The sequence below is a fragment of the Perognathus longimembris genome, chromosome 10 (assembly GCF_023159225.1).
Source record: "Perognathus longimembris pacificus isolate PPM17 chromosome 10, ASM2315922v1, whole genome shotgun sequence".
In the NCBI taxonomy this organism is placed as follows: domain Eukaryota; kingdom Metazoa; phylum Chordata; class Mammalia; order Rodentia; family Heteromyidae; genus Perognathus; species Perognathus longimembris.
In genome coordinates, this window is record NC_063170.1 from 35,454,512 (window position 1) to 35,475,452 (window position 20,941).

The 20,941-nt window shown below is 40.6% G+C and overlaps 1 protein-coding gene across 1 annotated transcript in view; it reads right to left on the reverse strand.

Moving 5' to 3' along the window:
• The window catches only part of Cacna2d3 (calcium voltage-gated channel auxiliary subunit alpha2delta 3), a 929,381-nt gene that overhangs the window by 375,229 nt on the left and 533,211 nt on the right, over nt 1-20,941 (reverse strand). The window lies entirely within an intron of this gene.

Genomic DNA, 20,941 nt, shown 5'->3' on the forward strand with positions numbered 1-20,941 from the left:
CACAGGTACTAAGAAATTTCAACATATTATTTCTGGTTAATTTAAGAAATGACTTCCATTTGAGCATCCTTTAAAATGTTCTCTGGAAATGAAATTGGTGGCTCATGCCTGTAATTACAGCATTTTGAAAACTGAAACAAGTGGATCACATTTGAGGTCAACTTGTGTCAAAAGGGAAAAAAAATCCAATAAGGCTAAGTGGGGCAAGACAAAGGGGTGCAGCTTAGTGGTAGAGAATTTTCCTGGAGTGCACAGACTGTGTTCATTACATAGCACTATAAAAATAAAATATCCTGGAGAGTTTAGTGCAGAGGCAGAAAATACAGTTTGATGAAATAGAGCCAGAGGAATGACCATGCTATGTGATGTGGTAATAATAGGTGATTATGAAGCTACTAGCTATGAGCAGAAAAGATCCATTAGTTCAAGAGGAAGCTCTACTCTTCCTTCAGTGGGCTTGGCACTCATGATTCCCTGACATACCTCTCTGATGATGATGCCCTAGAGAAGTGCCCACTAGGTGAGCTCTAAGGAAACCCAAGCTCTTTCCAAGGAAACATCCATGGCCAAAAAAAGTGACCAGCATGAATTATAGCATCAGATGGTGAAGGCATCTTTGGTGAAGACCAAAGCTGTTTCTATCCACCACAAATAGCACTGGGCCTCATGGGCATTTTAAACTAGTTTCTTAATATCAGTTGCTGCAGGCAGCAGACTTCTCCCCAAGACCTGAAAATGCCCCTGCTCCTGGATGGGTCTTGCTACCAACCATCTTGAGATGAAATGTGAAAGCTGCAGAAACCCTCCCAAACTGCTGACCAAGGGAGGCACTGGTCCAAAACACAGAGAACATCAATAATTATTTGTGAAGTTATAGCTGTCAACAGCTATAATTGAAGCTACTAAGATTTTTATCCGGCTATAATGATGGAGTTACTTCAATGCCAGACAGGAACATATACCACTTCTTGATCTCATTCAGCCTCCCAAACTCTTTCTAGTCTCTTGGCTCATGGTGAGAACAGAAGTGAAGAGAAAAACCAGAAAAAGGTGTGGGAGGAGAAAATTGGGGACCAGAGGTCTTTTCAGGAACACTAGCAAAAAGGCAGAAAGAAGACGGTGAATCATCTAAATTCACAAAATTTTAAAACCTTAAAAACGTTATAGATTTGTATTGTTATTATAAAAGTGATGTACACAGGGGTGACCAATCCATACGTCAGGTAATGAGTACATTTCTTTTTGGACAATGTTGCCTCTTCCTTTGAAAACTTAAATTTTGAAATGAAAAAATGCTACCATAAAAATTAGACGACAAACAGAACACTGAGAAAAATGGTTGTAAAGAATGACAAAAGTATCTCTACATAAAAAAGACCTCTTTCAAATCATGAAAGAAAAAAATGTATTCCTTGAGTTAATAGTCATTGATGGAAAAAGGAACAAGGAAACAAGAATAAGGTTAAACCCTTAAGAGGAAAGAAAACTTTCAAATGACAGGAGGATGGATGCCCATGTATAATCAGCAATCATAAAGCCTAAAGATTTGTTGAAGCTCATCTCTAGCAACAGCTGACAGATACACAGAAAGCAATCCCAGTACAATACCTAGAAACAACTTGTGACCTGAACACAGGTTATGAAGAAGGAAAAGAAGGGAGAGAGAGGGGGAGAGGGAGGAGAAGTAAGAAGAGAAGGAGGAGGAGCCTAACAAAATACTCACTAACTCTTTGATGTCCCCGTAAATACAAGTACTGAATCCAGCAGTGAGGCAGGACCAGGCAAAGGAGATGTGTAAAGTAGCAATGCCCTCCTTGTCAAAAGAGGAACTCTCTCAGAAGGGGAGAGAGAAAACCAAATCTGAAGATGGAATCACTGGCAATAGATACAGTATTCTCATTACTTGAACTGTTTGTTAGCTTCTTGTGATGGATGGCACTATGGCAACTTGTAGGCTGTTCATAACTGAAATTTTGAAGATAAAGAAAGATTAATGGAGAGCGCTACTGTATTTTTTACCCCTGAAACTGCTCTTGAGGCAAGAAAAACCACACAATTTTGCAAATATGAACATCTTGCTAAGCATACAGTAAATAAATTTAAAACTCTGTCCTACAAAAAATGGAGCAATTTATTCCCAAAAGCAGAAGCCACTGAGCTGTGCGCCCACACCCCTCCACTGGCATCTGAAGAAATTCAGCTTTTGCTCATTTTCATGTTAATAAAGGAAGGACTTGGGGTTACAGATCACTATGGTTACTTTTCTATTGAAAATATACTTCCAGCACCTTCTCTGGTGTTCTGATAACCTCCCCCCACAAGCAATCTAAACAGGGCCAGGATTCCCACACAACCTCCTTGTCTCTTTCTCACTGATTTCAGTGTTGCGGTAAAGTATGACTGGAAGCTATCAAGTGTTGGTTCTATCATGGGGATTTTTGTAAGGAGTCTGAGATTCACTGGGAGTCACCTGGTAGTAAAGTAAGCATCTGTTACCAAAATTTAGTCAGAACACAGCAGGGAGGGAGAAATGTGGGTCTATAGTTCATGTGCAACACATGCAAAGAAGGAGACTACTGCTATCTCCTGACATTTCCTCCCTCATGAGTTTTTCATATATGTAGATAAAATATCCAGGTCAACACAATTTAAAACAATTCCAAAAAGTTTCATTTTCTATTTCCACACATGCATATGAAGTAATTCAGCCTTATTCACTCTCATTAGTTCTCCTCCCCAGACTCTTCCACACAGTCTACATCTTTTAGGTAGAAATTCCACAAATGAGTGAAAATGTGATATTTGGCTAATCTAGCTTGGCTTATCTTGAGCTCAACATTATCACCAGTTGCACTCATGTTTCAAAGGTACTTATGGCTCTGTGATACAACTTCAATTTCTTTCATTCAGAGCTCAGCTATCACAGCAGTAGAAGACTTTGGCTGATTGGAACTTAGGAATTTTTTCCTAAGAGAAGATGAAATTTAACCCCATGAAAATAGAGAGCTAAGATCTTAGTGAAGTCATTTTCAAACACACACACAGGAAAGAATAAAAGAAGGGAGCAAGGGAGGGAGGGAAAGAAGGAAGGAAGGGAATGAGGGGAAAGGAATATGTCATCCGAATGTTTGTCTCTCAAAGGCCTGTATGTTAAAGATTTAGTCCTCAAGGTGGTGCTGTTGGGAGGTAGCAAAATCTTTAGAGGTGACCTAGAAGATCCTGAGGTGATAGGGAGTGTGCCAATCACCTAATGATTGTGTATCCCCAGCCTTTTCTTTTCTGTCTTTTACATTCTGGCTATGAGGTAAGCACTTTTCTCCACCATATGCTTCCTGGCACTTCATAAAAGGCCAACAGCAATGTGTTTTCCCAATCTTGGGTGAAACTTCCCAAACCATAAATTGATATAAGTATTTTCTCTTTATAAGTTAATTACCTTGAGTATTTCATAATACTGACAGAGGACAAAATATAAAGGAAGAGAGATTATTTCTCAACTGACAAATTTTATACATTCTTGCAATTGGAAAGACATACAGCACCATAAAACAGAACACTAATGATAGGGTAAGAAGGAAGGACAACGTAGCAACCAAGCAGGGCTTGGCTGCATCATCTCTGAGAGGGAACCTCCACTTCAGTCTTTCCAGAATCAGTTCAAGACTTTTCCCCTCTTATTCTAGACACTCTGAAAGTTACAAGGGAAAGCAAAACAAATGAAACAAAGTCAATTCCCTATACCCTGACAAATTAATTGCATTGATAAAGCAACATTTCCCCCAAAGAACATGCTTCCTATTTTTTTCTTCAGCTAGATATAATTCTGACTTCCCAAAGAAAGAAGCTACTTAGTTTAATTAACTATCTTTAAAGCCATGCCAATTTACTATTAATACAACCAGCTCAACAACTTATTTTGTGGAATGTAACCCAACTGAGCTACTCACACAGTAAAATAATAGAAGTGCTGCTGCTGCTTCACACAACAGATATTTACCGAACATTTGACATGTGAGCATTTTATCCGTGTGGGACTAAAGATCTATGGGAGATGATCAAAGAGGAAACATTGAAAATACATACATAGATACAGCACACGTGCACACACACACACACACACACACACACACAGATATGCATGCATTATGTGCATAGTGCATGAGAAAGTATTAGGTTAAAAAGCCATGAAAGATAGTAAGTAGAAGAAATGGAAAGCACTGGGAGTTTCCCAACTAATGTTAGGAGGGAGATGAAATTTTACAGAGGTGTTCCTGATAGCCCTCATGGAGAAGTCATATTTGGGCAAAAACTGAAGGGAGGTTAAAAAGTTTGCTGTGTTGTTATCTGGAAAAAGTGTCCTAGAAGAAGGCACAGCCAATACAATGCTCCTGGCACGGCAGAGTGTCTGGCTCATCTCAGGAGTGGTAAAGAGGTCAGACAGGCTAGACACACGTGAATGAAAGAAAGGATAAGGGCAGTTAGAGAAACAAAAGGTAGATGGGTAGAACAAGGCAAATAAAAATGACAGCTCTTTCTAAAGAATTTGCTTCCACTAGGGAGAAAATAGGAGCCAGCAGACTCCCCTTTGTGAACAGAGGGGAAACTTGGACCAACTCACTCTTCAAAAGAATCACCTAGCTACTGTGTTAAGAGAAAATTACGTGAAAAGAGCTGTCAAAGAGGGCTGGGGATTTGGCCTAGTGGCAAAGAGTGCTTGCCTCGTATACATGAAGCCCTAGGTTCAATTCCCCAGCACCACATATACAAAAAATGGCTAGAAGTGGCACTGTGGCTCAAGTGGCAGAGTGCTAGTCTTGAGCAAAAAGAAGCCAGGGACAGTGCTCAGGCCATGAGTCCAAGTACAGTGACTAGATAGACTACTAGGTCCAGGTGAATGGCCTATGCTGGACGTTGTGAGGCAGAGTGTGCATACCTCCTGGTTGGAATAGCTGAAAGTACAGCCCACCAGATGACTGGATGGTATGAAGTACAGAGAGGTACTAAGTATAATAATCTGTGACCTGCATCACTAGAGATTGGTTCTACCATCAAACACAATGGTAGAGGTGGAGGCGGCATAAGTTGGAAGATAGATGAGGCCTAGAATTCTGGGAGTAGAAGTCTGAGATGCTAATTAAACATCCAGGTGGATATACAATATCTGAAGTTCTAGAACAAGGTTCATCCTAGAGATAAGTAGACACTAGACACTTTCAAGGTACAGAATGAGCCTGGGTCAGATCACTGGCCATGGAGGGACTGCAGGAAGAGAAGACAGCATGACACTTGGAGCATGTGAAGTCAAAAGAATGAGAGCACCTGGGGCGGGGGGGTACTGAAAAGAATCTAGTAAGAGAAAGAAGACAGAGACAGAAAAGTCCTGGCAACCAAGAGAGGAAAATTCCTCAGAGGAAGGAGGAATGAATGGGCCAACTGCTGTTGTTAAGGAAAGATAGAGAAAGGCTGTGAATCTCATACAATATTTTACTGTGTGAGTACCTCAGTTGGGTTATTGATGATGGCATCATCATCAATAGTGTAGTAAGAGCAGTGGTAGCTTCTGTTCTCTTCTCTGTGTTCAAAATTATGACAGGTACTTTATGTATATTACTTCACTCATTTTCTACAACCAGCCTTAGCATCCGTTTTATTGTCACTTGAAAGCTGAAGTGGAAATTGATATTTGGAGAAATACAATGTACTTAGCTAGAGCAAGGAGGGAGAGAAAACTGTCAACTGCCTCGAGTCCAATGTGTCTGCCCTGGACAACTGTACACTGGCCTTTCTTTTTTTTCTTTCCTACTTTCCTTCCCTCCATTCTGTACTTCTATGAGACTCATAGTAAAGAGGCAGAAGGAAAGGAGAAAATAAAAGAGGTAACAAAAAAATGAGTACTGAGAAGAGGAACAATTGAAGGAAATAAATTAAGGCTCCTTATGGATACAAATGGCTTCTGTTTGGGCTATCATCAGCAAGCAATTTGGGAGACACAGGGTATTTGTATGAAACTTCTAAGAAATTAATACAATCAAGAATAAGAATTTGGAGTTCAGAGAAGGTGGCAGAAAGATAACAAGGAACCAACTAAGCTCTATCCGAAGAAGCACAGAGTTAGGGACACACCAGGCTTTCCATGTCTGCAGTGTTATGCAAAGTACGCTGTAATTATACAGAGATTTGTACAAAAGAAGAAAATTATAAACTGCCTTCATAAGAAGCCAGTACTAAGCACCCAATGTCAGCAGAGGCTACAACAGCAGTGGCCGGGCCTGCAGAAAATGGGAGCCCATAGCCAGTTGGCCACACTGAGAGAGAGACAACTTGTCACATTGCAGATGGTCTGAAATACCAAGGGAAAGTGTGAGTACCCCACAAAAGACATCCTCCCTCCCAGAAAACAGCATCTGGAGGGGGGACCCCTACCCCTAGCCCCAGAAGAATGCCATTTTTGAAAGTGGTAAAGACCCTGCCAGAGCACCTGGCCAGAAACAGTTGCCAGAGAAGCAGTGCCATTTTTGAAAAGGGCAAAGGAACCTGATATGCTTGTACTACCCGTCTGTGGTGGAAAACTGTGGTCTGCTCAGGGGGAGGCAGCCGAGTCCGTCCACATCAAGCAAAGACAAGCTTAGCATTCCAGACACATTGCAGTTCTGCTCATGGCCAGCCAAGCACCTTGGAATTACAAAACCAAAGTCTCTAAAATCACATTGGGAAAAAAACCTGAACAGGTCATAAAAGCTGAGAGTAGGTTCAGGCTGGGCTAAGAAGAGTGTCTCAGGACCTAGCAACCCTGCCCCCCCCCAAGACCACTGATGCCAGGCATGCCACAATACTGCCCATACCCAAGTTCATGGCAGATAACAGCCACCTCCTGCCTGTCCTATCACACAAAGCAACTCTCAGTTGCCACTTCAGCCTTAGTTAGACTGGGAAGAGGCCTAAAAAGACACCAAGATTATAAGGCAGAATTTTATTCTGACCATTCAAAGAAACTGATTATAGAGAATTCATCTACTCACTTTGAGTTATAAGGTTCGTATAGGCCTGAGTGAAGGAGTCTAGGTATCAGCCTCACTCCATATCAAGAAGGCTTCTGAATCCAACTGTGTCTCAATTTCATATATAAGCAGTGCAGATCCCAACCTACAAACACCACAGGGGCTTCCTACCTGTGAACTAAGGAACTTTACCCCTGCCTTTGCCCCCTCCCCAGTGCCAACCAGACCTTGGCCACAAGGAAATCAAAGACTCCACTAAGAAACTGCCTAACAGGCACTGGGAGACAGAAGGTCCCCCAAACAAACTGGAGAACCTTCTCCACTTACGTATTTTTCTTCTTCTTCTTTTCATTGCTATTATGTTTAGTCTTAGATATACATTCTATGGTGATTATTAGGCCTGTTTCTTAGTTGTGTGCATACTTAATTCTGATTCTATTTTTGTTTACTTAATTTTCTATTTTAAATTATTTTAATTTTTATTATACACACATAATTTTGGGGGGGGGTTATGTTTTAGTTTTCCTCCTTCTGTTCCTTTTCTCTATTCCTCTATCCTTATTTTCTCCTCCCCTTTTTTACATTATATCTCTTCATATTTCTTTAATTGCACTTTACATTGTTTTCCTTTATTTCTGGTCCTTCTCTCCTTCTTTCATTTCTTTAGTCTATTGATCCCTAGTTATCTGTCTGGAAGCTAGACTGTATTTGTTTCCATTTTGAATCTGTCTAATTGGCTCATCCTGTTATCCCTTCCATTAGGGTTGTTTTATCACTAACAACAGATTTGCCTACTGGCTACAACTATATACAATCTTTCCTAAACAACAATTCCCTTCCCCAAATAAAAGTGAAGGAGTATTTGCATAGGAGAATACCTATCTATGATTTTGAAACTCTAAAGGCTGTGCAATTATAGGACACTTGGTTGGCTTTTGACTTAAATTTCTGTTCTATAGTGGTATTGGATTTACTTTCATTTCCAAATAGGCAGAAAAAAACAGAAACACAAGAAAAACAACAATCAATGAACTTTAACTCACACACAAAATAACCAGGCAATAGAGCAATCAATGAAAGATCTACAAAATAGTTCCAAAAATGATTTAAAACACTGCTGATAAAAATGATGAATGAAGAAACAGAAAGCCTACACAAGGCTATGCTTGAGCATGTTAAGACCAATCAAAGATTATTAGAAGAGTTAATGGAATCTACAGAGAGACAACTAAATTAATTCCAAGAGAAGAAAAGGGATTCCACTGAAAAAATAGCCACTCAGCTAAAGGATATGAGAGTAGACATTGAAAATAAAATCAAGGACCTAAAGAAATGCATACAAGACCTAAAACAAATCTCCAATAAAGAAGTTGAAGACATCAAACATGATCAATTAGAAGGAAAAGAAAAATCTAACGTAGAAATCTTGACAGTGGATTAGATGGCATAGAAGACAGAATCTCTGGAATCAAATGAAGATAAACTAGATATTATGGAGAAAGAACAGAGAATTATTGAGAATAAATGTAAGAAACAATAAAAGTTATTACAAGAGCTATAGGATCAATCAGAAGTCCTAATTTAAGACTAATGGGTAGTGAGGAGGGGTAAGAGAAGGAAGCTAAAGGGATAGAAAATATATTTAGCAGAAATCTAGCAGAGAACTTCCCAAACATCCAAAACGATGGGCCCATTCAGATACAAGAAGCCTTTAGAATTCCAAACAGAGCAGATCAGAATGGAACATTCTCCAAACACATTGCAATCCACAAGGATTAATAGAAACCAAGGAAATGATCCTTAGAGCTTTCCGGGAGAAAAGATTAATTATGTATAAAGGAAAAGCAATCAGAATAACTACAGTTTTCTCAGCCAAGATTATGAAAGCAAGGAAAGCCTGAAAAGAGGTATGCCATACATTAAAGGCAAACAACTACCAAACAAAAATAGCGTCAAAGCTCTCCTTCATAACTGATGGAAAAATAAAAACTTTCCACAAGGAAAAATTGAAACAACTTATCTACACTAAGCCAGCATTACAGAACATCATTAAAGATATACTACATATAGAAAACCAACAAGAACACAATATTGGAAGAGAAACAGCCCCTTACCAAAAAAAAAACAGGTAAATTTAGTAAGAAGTGATGAGGCATAGCTCCTAAGAAGGTGGATAACATGGCGGGAACTATCAAACACACCTCAGTCCTAACTCTCAATATTAATGGATTTAACTTTCCAATTAAACGGCATAGACTACTAGTTGGATCAAGATGCATGATTCATCCATCTTCTGTCTTCAAGAGACACATCTTGCCCACAAAAACAAATATATTCTGAAAGTGAGAGGCTGGAAAAAGATCTATTAAACAAATAGCCCCATAAGCAGGCCAGAGTTGCAGTACTAATATCAGATAAAATAGTCTTCAAATTTAAATTAGTGAGAAGAGACAAAAAATGGTTATTACAGACAAATAAAGGGATTTCTCCTACAGAAGGATGGAACAGTTCTAAATATCTACACACCAAAGTATGAAGAACCCAATTTCATCAAACAATTACTACTTAATCTGAAAACACACACAGACCAAAACATATTAATTGTTGGTGGATTTAACACATCACTGCTATCTCTGGATAGAAAACTCCACAAAAAGTCAACAAAGAAACCTAAGAACTAAACAACTTCATTGACCAACTACACTTAACAGATATCTACAGAATATTTCATCCATCAGCAATAAAATATACATTTTTCTCAGCAGCACATGGAATATTTTCCAAAATACATCATATTTTAGACCACAAAGCAAATCTGTACAAGTTCAAAAATATTGAAACTGTTCCTTGAATGCTGTCAGATCACAATGTAATAAAATTAGAGCTCACTATCAAAAGCCACCATAGAAAATTCTTTAAATCATGGAACCTGAACAACATATTGTTGAATGACCAGTGGGACATTGAAGAGATTAGAACAGAAAATCAAATGTTTCTAGAATTCAATAAAAACAACATGCCAAATATCAGCTCTACCGGGACACAGAAAATGCAATACCCAGAGGAAAATTTATAGTTCTGAGTGGCTAGGTCAACAAATTGGAGAAATCTCAAATCAACAATTTAACAATGCACCTTAAGTTGCTTAAAAATGAAGGACAAGCCAAACCCCAAACCAGTAGACAGAATCAAGATTAATCAGAAATAATGAAATAGAGACCATTAAAAAAATAGCAAGAATCAACAAAACAAAAAGTTGCTTCTCTGAAAAAATTAATAAAATTGACACACTAAGCAACTCTGACCAAAAAAAAAAAAAGTGAATACATCCAAATAAATAAAATTAGAGTTGAGAATGGCAAACAAGCAAAATCCAGAACATTATAAGGAAATACTTTGCAATGTTTTATGTTAACGAATTTGAGAATTTGGAACAAATGGAAGAATTCCTAGCAAATATTGATATACCCAAACTAAACCAAAAAGATTTCTCCCAACAAAATTGACACATAACTAGTAATGAAATAGAAATGGCAATAAAAGACTCCCCCACCCCCAAAAGCCCAGGAACAGATGGATTCACAGCCAAATTATATAAAGCTTTCAAAGGAGAATTCACTCCAATACTCTTCAAACTCTTCAATGAAATTGAAAGTGATAAATCACTAACAAACTCATTCCATGAAGCCAGTATAACCCTCATCCTCAAACCAGATAGAGTCTCATCCAAGAAAGAGAACTATAGACACATCTCTTGGATGAACATCGATGTAAGACTTCTCAATAAAATTCTGGCCAATTGAGTTCAACAACTAACCCCAAAAATCATACATTATGATCAAATGGGATTCATTCCAGCGATGCAAATCTGGTCCAATATAAGCAAGTCAATTAATGAAATTCAACACATCAACAGGAGTAAGGACAAGAACCATATGATGATCTCAATAGATACAGAAACGTTATTTGACAAGATCCAACTCCCCTTTATGATGAAAGCTCTGGAGAAGCTTGGAATCCATGGAACATTCCTCAATATAAAAAAGGCCATATATGACAATCCTAAAGCTAGCATTATAGTTCATGGTGAAAAGTCAGAACCATTTACTGTAAAATCAGGAACAAGACAAGGATATCTGCTCTCTCCACTCTTCAATATAGTATTAGAATTTCTAACTAGAGCAATAAGGCAAAAGACAAACATAAAGGGGATCCAAATAGGGAAAGATGAGGAAGTAAAACTCTCTCCCTTTGCAGATGACATGATCCTTTACTTAAAGAACCCCACAGACTCCTCTCCCAAGTTACTTAGGCTGATCTGAAGCTTTGGTAAAGTAGCAGGAAATAAAATTAACCCACAGAAATCAGTAGCTTTTCTGTATGTCAACAATGGGAAGAGCAAGGCTGAAATCTGGAAAGTGAATCTATTTGTAATAGCTTTAAAAAAAAATACCTAGGATTAACCAAAGAGGTGAAGGACCTCTATGATGAAAACTTTAAAACCTGAAAAAGGAAATTAAAGCAGATTTAAGGAAGTGGAAAAACCTCCCATGTTCCTGGATTGAAAAGATTAACATCATGAAAATGGCAATACTTGTATTGCCCAAAGCTATCCTCAAATTCAGTGCACACCTATCAAAATCCCAACAACATTCCTCAATGATATAGAAAAGGCAATCCAAAAATTCACATGGAATAGTAGAATATTTAGCAGAAAGAACAGTGCTGGAGAAATACCAATAACAAGCTTCAAAGTCTATTATAAAGTTGTACTAATAAAAACAGCTTGGTACTGGCACAAGAATAGGCCTGAGGACCAATGGAATAGAATCGAAGATTCAGAAATTAACCCGCAGACCTAATATTTGATAAAGGAGCCAAAAATACAGGATGGAAATAAGACAGCCTCTTCAACAAATGGCAGAATTGGCTATACAAGTGCAGAAATCTGAAGTTAGATTCTTACATATCACCATGCACGAGAAGCAATTCCAAATGGATCAAAGACCTCAACATAAGACCAGATACAGGATATTACTGGAAAGCTTAGGGGAAACACTAGGACAATTCTAAGCACCATAGTAAAAAATTAGTCCCATAACAGCTGAGTAATTCAGTAAGCACTTGCAGACCAGTACTTGGGTATTGAAATGAAGCATATAGACAAAGGGCAGTCATTATCCTCCACTACTCCATGGTCATCATGAAAGCACAGGTATACATCAAGTATTGCTGTTTGGAAGTACGAGAGAGACTCAAGATTTTCACCTGCTGAGCTGAGGAAAGAATCTGATGACCACACTGAAAATACCCACAAATCACACAATGGCCAAGGGTGCCCTTTTTAGGAGCAGGAAGTCTTTCTGCAGTTGTCTAAAATGCTTGTTCTTTAGTAGTGACCCTGAGTCAAACACCTGGTAAGCACTGTCTATGTTTCATATTATCATCTCAGATGAGAAACTAGGCTATGAGTACATTATTACTAAGTAGCAGAAGCAAGATTCTAAGTCAGATATTCTTTTTTCCAGAATCTGGCCCTTTTGTCACTGAACAATTCAGCTTCTAGAAAAATGAAGGATCAGGAGGAAAATAATGAAATTGACTGATCTAGTCACTAGAGGTTATTAAACTATGTTCCAGGAGCCAAAGCTTGTCCTTCTGTTTTTGCAAATAAAGTTTTATCAGGATACTGCCATGTCCTCTGCTTACATATGGTCTATGGCTGTTGTTATGCTACAGGAAGATAGTACCTGAGACAGCACCTGCCACGGTCTTGAAAGCCTAAGACATTTGCTGTGGAACACTTTTGAGAATCCCAGATTCATTCATTCAATTCAAAGATTTGCTGCTACTCTTTGCTTTTTTGGTTGGGTTTTCTGTCCTTTTTCAGAGTTACTCCACAAGTTCCTGACCTCACATCACTGCAGTCTTGGCTCCCAAGTGGTCCTCTGAGACACACAAATAGGCGTTTGTTTTCTGTATCATTGTTATTTTCTACATTTGACCCTGACTGCCAAGATGCATATGCAGGCACTGATAGATTATAAGGTGATATTTAATCAGAGTTGCTAAGACTCGCTGAATCTAAAGGTAAACAGATAGCTTTGCAGAGTGAGGTGACTGCAGTGACTCCTCATATTTGGCCAATATTCACAGCAGCCCACTAGCACTCATCCTTAACCAACAGGGCTGCTTCCACCAATACAATGAATAACAGAGCTTCCCAACACAGGGGAGATTTTTCTGAACATGACAAGCATTTAATAATAGTTTTCAATTTTTTAGGTTGTCTTCTGGGCCTCACAGGAAATGAAAAGGTAAGAGTATCTCTTGCCATTTGATCAGATCACAAAATGTTTTGAGGGAAAACAAGACAGAAGAAGGTCAATGAGGTAATCACAAAGCAAATGTTAGTACTGTTTGCAAAGTCCACTTAGGGTTGTAGAAAACACACATCGGCTGACAGAGCAGGTGATCTTCCACATTACCTAATTCAAGATGAGGCCAAGGCTCCAGCCTTCTTAAAATAAAGATGAGGCTCCTCAGTCTTATGACATGACACTGGGTGTTAGCATTTCCCCTGCCTCAGGTCCTCAGCTCCTCCCATTAGCCCCCAGATCCACCCATACCTAATGGGCCACTCCTACTCACTATTAAGACCTACCTACTTCCTTCCCCTTTAGCCCCAGGAGAGAAGCTGCCACCTGGATAAGGTGTAGACACTATGCTGCTCCCTCTCCCCTGAGAGATATGGCCCCACTAATAAACCTCCTCATGAGCCTTCGTCTCCTATCAATGATTATCTCTTCATGGTCCCCTGGGATGGCCGGGACATATCCTTTCATTGGTGCCGAACCCGGGACAGGTTCCTCAGTGGATTTGCTCCCCCATTTCTGGGGGATCCAAGCTGCCCCTGGGACCTATTCTGCTGTCCTAAGCCCACCAAAAGGACCACCAAGGTAACTCTCTTCTGACCGAGTGCTCTACTTCCATCCACCACAACGACGGATTTGAACTTCCAACCATTAGCCAGGGGCTCGGATCAAATTTTTCATAAGGCCACAGGGTTGCTGCACTGTCTGAAATCTTGGTGTCAAGTTCCAAGCCCCACTCCCAGGGAATGCCACTGGGCCTCCAACCTTAAGCCACTGGGCTAGGTCAAGGGCTATTGCGGGTGACAGCTCCAATTAGCTGTTTATTCCCTCACAGTCAACTCTATTTTGGAGTCAACTGAACAGAGCCCCACTGGGACGCTGGTGGGCATCTCTAGTTCAGCTCTGCTGGTCACTCATCAAGAGTGGGGGACAGTCTAAAATGCTTCAGGAAAGCTGCTCAAGTTTGAGCCCAATCTTAAGCCTCATGCAAACAAATTTGACCGCAAATTTGGAACTCCATGTGGTCCCTTCATGGGACACTGGACCCCTGATAACTTCTGTGAGTGCTTGGGCAGATGGATTTCTTTCTCTCTCTCTCTCTCTCTCTCTCTCTCTCTCTCTCTCTCTCTCTCTCTCTCTCTCTCTCTCTCTCTCTCTGCCTCTCTCTAAACTCTGCCTGCCTTCCTGCCTGTGATATAGGATGAGCTGCTACCAGCTTCCAAAGGTACCAATGTTTGTTTAACATTTGCTTTGAAAGACACAAAGGAAGGCTTTCTGTTCTTTTTATTGATGTTTGTTAAGCTTGGAGATTCTGTTAAATTCTGCTTGTTGTTGGCTAAATCCTAAGTTTTCTCTAGCACTGACCACATGGTGGACAATAGAATTGGTTTTAAAAAGCGCCATCTTGGTTCCATCAAGATTCCAAAACTCTTGGAGGTAGAGTCCCCCCACCAGGTAATGGGTGTGCCAAATTCTTAGGAGCAGGGCGGGGATGTGGAAACTCAAGCTCCCTGTAACCCTGCCCCCTGAACTCTGTAACTGCCACCTTCCAATTCAAATACTCAAAGGTAAAGCCGTCTTGTGGTGGCCCTGTTAAGGCTCTGACCAGCTCTGCCACCATTATGCCATGCCATGTGTTTGTGTTCTGTTTGCCTCCTGTCTCCTGTCTCCTGGACATTCTCTGGTCATAGCATCCTACTTCACCTCCCCATTGGAGCTGAACTGGTTTCTCAAAATGCGATTTCTCCGTTTCCTCACTGTATAATCTGTGAAAATTTTTGTTTGCTGGAAAAGTATTTTTTGTTTTCTAACTGACTACTTGGTTCTAAAATATGGGCAAAATAATGTCATTTTGCCACTGGAATTCCAGAAAACTTACATGGCCAATTAAAAAAAAAATCTAAGCACACCTGAAAGCTCGTGCACAAGTATCTGTCTGTCTGCCCGTGTGTAAAATATGTAAAAACTGGCATCATGGTTTCAAAATTACTTGCTTTTGACTACTATTTTAACTTACTTTAAGTCCTGTGTTAAACTGATCCTTGCAGCCTGTGGGTGGAGTCACAGTGAACAGCCTGGAGGCAATCCTGACTCCAATCACCTGACAACAAGCCAAAAGGAAAAATACCCAGGTTTTAAACCCAAACTGATAATGTTTGGGTGCAAACAAATGTGTCTAAGAAAAACTCCAAAAGGTTCAAATATGCAGCCTGTGGTATAAGTACATTGATGTAAAACCAGTGTGCTATTCTTTATGTCCATCTATACTAAAAGTGAAGTGTACATCTGATCCTGACAATTCCTTGGTGTAGACTAAGATTTTACTTCTCCATTTTCTTTTTTCTTTTTTCTTTTTTTTTTTGGCCAGTCCTGGGCCTTGAACTCAGGGGCCTGAGCACTGTCCCTGGCTTCCTTTTGCTCAAGGCTAGCACTCTGCCACTTGAGCCACAGCACCACCTCTGGCCATTTTCTATGTATGTGGTGCTGAGAAATCGAACCTAGGGCTTCATGTATACGAGGCAAGCACTCTTGCCACTAGGCCATATTCCCAGCCCTACTTCTCCATTTTCTTTCCTGTGCTCTCATAAACTCTTTAAGATCCAGGGAATAGAGTCATTTTGGAATGAGTGTGCAAATGTGGCTGCTGACCTTGTTTTTTCTGACTCAGGATTGATATTTTGCTTTATAGGATGGAGTTAGTACAGGTGTGCTAGCAGTGTGGACTGTGGTGGTCCATGGCTACAGGAAGCTGCCACCATAATCTGTTCTCAAACTGCCTGGTTTCACTACTAGTGATTCCTTATTCTGTCTCTCTTGCATGGGAGACTGCTCAGAGAATCTAGGAATCACTAGTGTGGTGTTCCTGTGAAGATTTTGACAGGCCTAGAGCACTCCTTCCCTGGCTCTGCCTGCCCCAAGTAGCTCAGTTCTTGAAGACTCAAAACTGTGTATACTTCCAAGATTAGAGTTGGGTTTATAGCAGGCCTGTCATGACAGAGTTGCAACTGAGACTTCAAGCGTACAGTAAGTTAAGACACATGTCTGTGACTCTTACCCCCAGGTTAAAAGCATCAGAGTTGTGTTTGGTGGCCACAGGTTTGCATTGGGGTAGCATTGGTGTCTTCCCCCTCCATGTTTCAGAAACTGTCATGGTTGCTGCAGAGAGCAAACTTGGTTGGCCTTTGGTCTGTGTGAATTTTGTGACTATGAAGACAGTGAAAGGCCCAAGCCTTCTAAAATCTTTTTAAAGTTGTTATCCTGCTTAAACCAGTATGGCACCAGCCTGCAAAAGCCAGAGTACTCCGTGTAAGCAACCAGGGAATACTGGAGATTTCAAATGTCTTTAACCAGTCTGTGTAGAAATTTGCAGGCAACCAGCAGGAGGTGTGACAATATATCCAAGGGATACTGAGAGATGCCACTACAGCCTCACCCAGATCCAACCCATCTCTCCTGCCTGCCTCCATCACACATGACTAACAAAGCCTGCTGATTCGAGATGGAAAACACAGCCACTTTGGATCCACTGAAGCTGAGACTTCTACATTGTCCTAACCCTTTGCCCTCTTGATTATTATTCATTTGTGTTCTCTTCCACTTGCTGGTAATGTTAAATGATATAATTTGGGTTTTATGCTATTTTGCAGTTAGATGCATTTTGGTAAATAGCAAAAATGGTGCCAAGTTTGGCACAATGCTAGTGGTTAAATAGCCCAAGGAACTCTAAAGTGCTAATCAGTTGTTGTTTGAAGACTCCTATCACATCTACTGAGTTTTGTCATTGCAGAACTCTGGAAAGTATTTGTTGGTCAATTCTCAACAAGTTACAGGTAAGCTCTACTCCCATTGTTCTCCTGTTGCTTTAACTGGAAATAAAAAGGGCTTTTGTGCCTAAGACTCCTTTGATTTCAGTTCAAAGCCAGCCCCGGCAGAAAAAACAAAAAGTCTCTCTAAAACTCCAACTCCCAACTAACCAGCAAAGAGCCAGACTGGAAGCTTGGCTCAAGAGACTCATAATGATGGAAGCGGCACTGTGGCTCAAGTGGTAGAGTACTAGCCTCAAGCAGAAGTGCTCAGGGACAGTGCCCAGGCCTTGAGTTCAAACCCCATGAATGCCAACTGGGACAAGCTATCCAAGCAATGAGCACCTAGACCTTCAGGACGAGGTCAATCCTGACAATGAGGAACCGTGGAGAGGAATAAGAGGAGATGAAGTCTCATCTTGAATGGAGTCAACTTATACTTGCCCTTTCAAAATTAAACAGAGCCGGGAGATCAAGAGGAATAGTTGCTTGCACACCTAATATTCATACCTGTCCACTTTCCTTGTGGACAGGAACTTGCATTCTTGCCTTTGTTACTTGCTGTGTGTGTGTGTGTGTGTGTGTGTGTGTGTGTGTGTGTGTATCAGCCCTCTGACTTGTTACTCCCAACCAGTCCACTATCCCTAAACACTCCCTTCTTGCCCCCAATCCAGTTATTCCTCCTTCCTTGAAATGGGCCACAGTTGGGTTTATGTCCCAAATGGAACTTTTCTGGCTTGTGACCAGGGTGTATTCTCCTATGTCATTCATGTTAACTGGTCCTGTGAACTTGTCAGCCTTTTGCCTGATCTTTTCAAAAGGCTCTTTTAACAGGAACATCCTTCCCCCAGGATGACAGCTGGGAACTTGTGGTTCAAGGCCATCCTGCTACTACAGGCAACTGGAGGCTTCACTTACACTGCTCTGCCCAGCGCAGATCTGGATCCTGAAGACCCCACCCCCAGTGACTCCTTGATGTGCCTAAGCTGCAGGGGGTAGCCAGAGGAGACCATGATACCCATTGGCCCTGATAACCATTCTCATGGAAATGAAGAGGACTTTTACTAACCAAACTGTCAAGCAAACACTTGTTGGATGGTACCAGGCCAAATGACAAATCAGGGACTCCTGACTACTTTGCCCCTTTGCAGCAGGAAGTAGCTCTAGAAGAAACAACCTCCGCCCATACTCCTGGCCTGGTACCCCTCCCCAGTTATTAATAAACAACAAATGGGGGAATGTTAGCATTTCCCCTGCCTCAGGCCCTCAGCTACTCCCATTAGCCCCCAGATCCACCCATACCTAATGGGCCACTCCTACTCACTATTAAGACCTACCTACTTCCTTCCCCTTTAGCCCCAAGAGAGAAGCTGCCACCTGGATAAGGTGCAGACACCATGCTGCTCCCTCTCCCCTGGGAGATATGGCCCCACTAATAAGCCTCCTTATGAACCTTCTTCTCCTGCCCGTGACTATCTGCATGGTCCCCTTGGATGGCCAGGACATATCCTTTCACTGAGCATCTCACTTCAAGATTGAGTTTCCAGTTCTGCTCTTTTCTTTCATACTCAGGTCACTGAGAGTGGTTGTGGAGGAGGATGATATAATCTGTCTGGTGTGTTTATAAGACCTTTTATCTTTTTGCCTGCACAAGTTAACAAGAATTCAATTTCTGCTTTTCACAGTTTTATTGCATTGCTTTTGTCATATAATTTAATCAACTCAGGAGCCAAAATTAATAGTTTAGCTCCAACGATATCATCAGAGCGGAACCAGCTTGGAGAAGGCAGTGGGCTTTCTTGGGATGGTGAGAGCACAGTCTCACCTTTACCTCTCTAAGCAGCGCTTGGCCTAAGCCTGATGGTGGAAGGCCAAATCACCACCGATGATCTTCTGGATAGATTAAGTCTGCATTTTCAGATTTCCCAGACTTATTTGTGAAGGAAGGTATACTGAAAGGCCATTCTGAAAGCATTACTTACACTTAATTTTTAAACTTTCAATTCTTGAATTCCTTTCCTCCTTGCTTTGATCACCAATGTTGTAATAGTATAAAACACAGAACGACTTCAAGTCCACACATGATTATGCTTCTCCATTTCATTCATATATTATATTTAAATATTTTACTTTGTTATCACATTATTGATGTGTATATTATATTTTGATGTTTTAGTTTTGTATAAAATGGACACAGCAGGAGGCAGTCTGGCAAAAATAGAAACAACAATCTCTAATTATGATAGCTTTGAATTCAAATTCCAAATCTCCTACCTATTGGTTCTTGAGCAAGTCACTTATTTTTCTCGGAGCCTAAATTGTTTCCATTTCGAGTAGAGCATATAGACATCTCATTTTTCTAGCTGTTATAATTTGGATCTGGATTATTTCTCAGTAACTCTTGTGTTGATTGCTTTGTTCCTCTGTTGATGGCACTATAGAAAGGTGTTAGAAGCTTGAGGTGAGGCCACTGGATAAGTCACTTGGGGAAAGTTCTTCAAGAGTATAATAGGTCTCTGGCACCTATCTCTTCTACTGTTTCTCCTTTCTAGTTGCACAAGATGGGCAGTTTTCCTTATATAGTTCCTTCCACATATGCTTGTCCCCTTACTCAAAGCTCAGAAACAATGCTAAATGACCATGAACTGAAACCTCTGGAAACACAAGGAAAAATATACCATTGCTCCTTGTTAATTGTTTCTCTCAGAGATTTTGTCAGTTATGAAAAGATAACTGGCATAGCAGCCAATCCAACCTTTTACCTTCTGCATATCATTGTGTTTGTCTCTTTGCAATACTTTGACCATGCTTTCTATCCATATACATAATGACTTGGTATCATATGTTTAACAGGTTGGTCACAAGTTGGAGTTTTGTCTCCTCTGTCCACAGCCCATATGTCTAGACAGCTTATCATGCAAAACTGCTCAGAAAAAGTGTCAAAATAGGAACTTCATAAAGCTATACAATTTAAAAAATGTGTGCCATTAGGTAATAATCAAACACACTAATAAGACATGTCCTTTTTCTTAACACCAGAGCAGTCATACATAGAAGCTATATTCCAAAGATCAATTCTACGTCTTTTTTCCTACCACCCTGGGGCCAGCCCCACCTTCAGCACACAGACTGAATTCTCACCACACGTTGGGAAATGAGTGGTGAAGGAAGGACTCTCTTTCCTCTATCTTCTATTTTTTTTTTTTTTTTTGGCCAGTCCTGGGCCTTGGACTCAGGGCCTGAGCACTGTCCCTGGCTTCTTTTTGCTCAAGGCTAGCACTCTGCCACTTGAGCCACAGCGCCACTTATGGCCATTTTCTGTATATGTGGTGCTGGGTAATTGAACCCAGGGCCTCATGTATACGAGGCAAGCACTCTTGCCACTAGGCCATATCCCCAGCCCTCCTCTATCCACTATTAATTATAGCTCTATTTCTAAATGTTAACAAAAGAACTGTAACTCTAGAAAACCTCCTAAGTGTCCAAAGGCACTATGTGCAACTTAGAAGTGGTCAGTCTTCTTTATAGGTGCATGGTGAAATCGCTCATAGAGCACCTCCTCTGCTTATCTATTCTTGCCATGGGAGGAAATAACTATCAATAGTGAGTTCAGTGTTTTGTGGTCTTACTGCTAAGTTGGCAAATGCCATTTTTCCCTTTTGATATATTTTAAGTACAGTAGCAAATGGAAGTACAATTTGGGGAAATCTGAGGGTGCGGAGACAGTAGAACAAGTCTTAGACAAGATGCAGGCTGGGGATGGGGC